This window comes from Eleginops maclovinus, chromosome 20 (genome assembly GCF_036324505.1).
Source record: "Eleginops maclovinus isolate JMC-PN-2008 ecotype Puerto Natales chromosome 20, JC_Emac_rtc_rv5, whole genome shotgun sequence".
In the NCBI taxonomy this organism is placed as follows: Eukaryota; Metazoa; Chordata; class Actinopteri; order Perciformes; family Eleginopidae; genus Eleginops; species Eleginops maclovinus.
Window position 1 is genome coordinate 12,260,381 of NC_086368.1, and position 4,349 is coordinate 12,264,729.

Genomic DNA, 4,349 nt, shown 5'->3' on the forward strand with positions numbered 1-4,349 from the left:
CTGGGAACGAAGAACCGTTGTCAAGCTAACAAGACGAGGATTTAGACTTCCGGTCAGACCTTTCACAATAAAGCCACGATAGGGTCGATTTTAAGACTGTGTGAAACATCTGTGTTTTAGAGTACATTACATTGAGAGTTATCTCAAAATTATTCATGTTAAGTCTTTAATCCTAAAACGAAAATGAAGAGAAAAGCATTTACGATAAGAGTCAAGAATAGTTCATGTAAAATATAAATTTACAAGGAAAAGAGCAGCGTTTCAAACTAAGACAAAATCAATGTGATACTGTTCACAGTATATGAAGACAGTGTAATTGATATTTTTCCTCATCCTTTGCTTGATATTATATTATTTTAGTCAATTACAGGAGACTGTTTAAAACTGGTGACCTTCGTGGATTTCCTACGATATTGAATAGTAAACTACATTACACAGCACACACACACACACTCACAAAACCGCACAAGACAATATATAGTTTACTCACTTAATATCACATCACTTAAAGAATTAACAATATATCAACACACAACGCTTTGGCATATTTTGTTCAGAATCAAAATATTAGTTTCTTGCCTAAAGAAAAAAATATATATAGGCAAAGTACCGCAAAAATCAAGAATTAGTTGAAATAGAAAAAACATTTTAATTAATACTGAGAAAAAGTTAGAAGAAGAGTAAATGTTATTCACTTTGAATAATTGAATAGAAAAAAAGGTACAAAGTAATGTATTGATACATCTAAATAAAATTGCATTTTAAATATTATTCTTGGTGAAATGAATTCCCATTTTAGATGCATTACAATGGCAACTCATATAATTGTTGTTTTTTGTGAGTTTACTACTCCTTATCACATGGTATAATGAGGTAAGGAGCTGTAGCTAAAAATAAAATACAAACTGTTGTTTCATTATTTTGTTATGTTTTTCTTTCTTTAATGTACGGTCCCTGACTCATGAAACCCTTATAATGTACACCAATCAATAATGCTTAAACTTTAAGGCAAAAATAAATGAATTGTCTGGTCTGAAAACAATCAAATTATGTTCACACGTCATGCTTTTAGTTTGAAGTTAAGATTAAAGCACTCCTTTGTCCTCCTTGCTGACGCTTGACGCATCTGAGTGAAGCAGGTTGGATCACATGACTGCCTGGAGCGTCATGAAGCAGAGGTACAGAAGGGGAGAGGCGCCCTCTTTGAAGAAAAATGATTATCAACCTATACACCCAAAAAGGTATTAATCAATAACATTATTAATATAAAGGTAAATATATAAAAATAACATCAAATTCATTTAGTAGCAATATAAGATTACCATTAGGGGAAATAATGTACAGATATAAAGGAGGCTATGTTTTTTTAAATTATCACTCACAAAGAACTTTCAGAAGGTTTAAAAGCTAAATTAACAGGTGTTGTTTTTGGACTGGGGTTGGGGATCAATAGAATTTGATCAACCTGAGCCTGGTTTCAATCACTTATTGAATCCATTTGTCTCCAGCTTTATTTCAATTAGTCAATACAGTTTGAAAAACATGTAAAATAGTATATAGATGTTTTGTCGGCTTAACTTCCTTACAATAATTGATGATTTTTAAACCACAGATTCTTTAGTATAACAATTCCCTGTAAATACAATTAAATCAAATTTTGTCTTATAGTGTATTGTATCATTTACATGTAAAACAGTATAGAGATATAACACACATAAAACAAATGGCATATCGGAAGGCATAATCAAACAACTTAAGAAGAAAAAAGTATAGCAATTCCCCTCCCATCTATATCTGCTTATTTTGCTCAGAGTTTTACAGTGTTCCTTGTTCTTTTCCCCCTTTAACTCTCACACGCATTCAAACACTGTCTGTGCATTAAATATCACACCCACAGACACAGTGTTGTGGAGAAAACACATACAAAAACAGCAACCTCCAGAAATACGCCAAAAGGCAAAGGAAAGAAGCTCAGGGCAAAACACATAAAGGTCATCATCAATGACAACTAAAGGCTACTGTTGCTCTCTAATTAACGCCAGCAGGCAACTGAAGAAGTCAAAGAAGTAATGACTTAAATCTTAAAAGCAAATTAAAAGCAATGTTATCCTGCATCTGCTTTAGTGTTCCTAGTTTACAGACTTTTATACTCAGATCAGGAAGGTAGTCAGTGAAGACTGAACCTTTGTGCAAGTGCTTCCTTCCTACCAAAGAGGATTCATAATAAAAAATACATATTAACTCACACTAATTACAAGCATTTTTCAAAGTTTTCAAAGTTGAATATACAAAGAATTTGACCTGTTTTTTGGACTCTAAAATACGTTACTATTGAGGCAGTATAACAGGAAGTTTAGAGAAATAGATTAGAACCAACAACAGATCCCAAAGCAGAAAGAGGGCATTATAAAGAGGGGTCTTACCAAAAGAACCCGTTTAGCTGCCTTAAACTGAACCAGAAGCAAGATTCATTTAAAGTTGTCGATGGTTGAACAGGACTTGATTTGGGACAGGAGGCTGCAGCCTATAAGCAATATATAACGTTTGTTCATATTGATTTGAAGTCAAAAGAAAAGGGTTGCTGTTGTGGAGTGTTTGTGAGGATGACCTGAGTGACCTGCAGGCAGAAAAGGGGGTACGTAATGTATTGTGGGCTCAAATTAAGGCTTTATAATCATAAAGTAAGATGCTTAATACATTCTGAGTTTCACTGGTAACATGAAGCAAGCCATGCAGGAGACAGATAAATGTGTTGTCTTTTCTTTTTCCCAGGTAAGAAATGTAGCAAGAGTAAGGAGTGAAGCTCTATGAATGTTGTGTGCAAATTGAATGTGCAATTTCACAGTCTGAAGAATGTTCAGTGTCAACTCAAGATATAAGAACAACAATTCTCCTTTAAAAAAAAGTAATAATCTTCCATTGTTTAAGTTCATTTGTATTACTACTTATTTTAGATGACAACAATTTCAGCCACATGCTGAAATAATAACAGTCCCTTTATCCACAAGTTGATCCTAAAAGACATGAGAAAAAAATACAATAGAGACATAAAAATGTAAAGATTAAATGTATTACAGTAAAAAAAAGTGCCTACTGTTTCGACTCTTAATCAGTATCATGCTATGCCTGTGATAGTCCTCTAGATGGTAGCATCTCTCATACTGTACATAACCTCCAAACTGATACTGAACTGAACTAGTTGTGCAATAACAATTTATGTGCAATATATAAACATAAATATGCCAATTTTAATAACTGTGCAATATTTACCTGACTGCTAAATCTTCTTCAGGATGTGTATTTTGTAAATTGTGTGTTTTTCTTTATCTTAATATTTTTTTGAATGCATTATTTTTTTTCTTTTGTAAAGCTGTCTTTGGCTGTGTTGCTGCTGTAGCAAATTTAAATTTCCCCTCTGTGGGACCAATAAAGGGATTCTGATTCTGACACTCCATTATTATTACCCCTACACAGTCTAAGTATAAATACTGAAGCCTGTTGTAGTTTTTACGACTCTGTCTTTAGGTGAAGGGAAAAAAAGTTCCTTGATCAAAATTCTACTTTGAAAATACAACAAACTGTATTTTTACAATATTTGAAGTGTTTTTAATTATTTTGAACTATACCTTTTAATCTGACGTATAGGAACAACCTGTTTGGTATTTGTGTGCGTTTAAAATACATTCGTATTTATGTTTTTTATGAAACGGGTGTTACCGGGCACTGGCCATTCATCCTCTCTTCACTTCTTAGCTGTTTTTTGTCACCGTAAGCCACAATCTTGTTTTGCCATGCATCATTTAGTCTTTTCTTTTGCAACAGTTGATAATTCATCAATTTAATCAAATATCCCTCATGAATTATTGTATCATTTACATACACTGAAAAAATGGAAAAAGTGAATTTAATTAGATGTATTCTGTCAACACATTTCACACGACGGTATTAGGTTAGTTAAATGCAATAATATGAAGTACAAAAAATACAAATATTAGGTTCAAATTAATGTTGTTGCTTTAAATGAACATAATATAGTTATGTGAAATTTGTTGCCATAATATATTTAATTAAAGTCAACATTCCTGTTTTTTCAGTGTGCAGTACGTAAAGACAAAATTAAACATGCATAGAACAAAATATAAGACAGCATAGTGGAAGACATGATGGGTCAACCTAAAAAGTATAAAAGTATTGCGATTGCCCTCATATCAATCATTTTATCCATGCCTGTTAATTGTTATTCTGTTCAGCGTTTTCATAGTGTATAAAGGCCGTCCATATACGCATATTATTGCATGGGGTGTCTCCCCAACATCACTGATGACATCATTTCTGGTTCTGTATAAAAG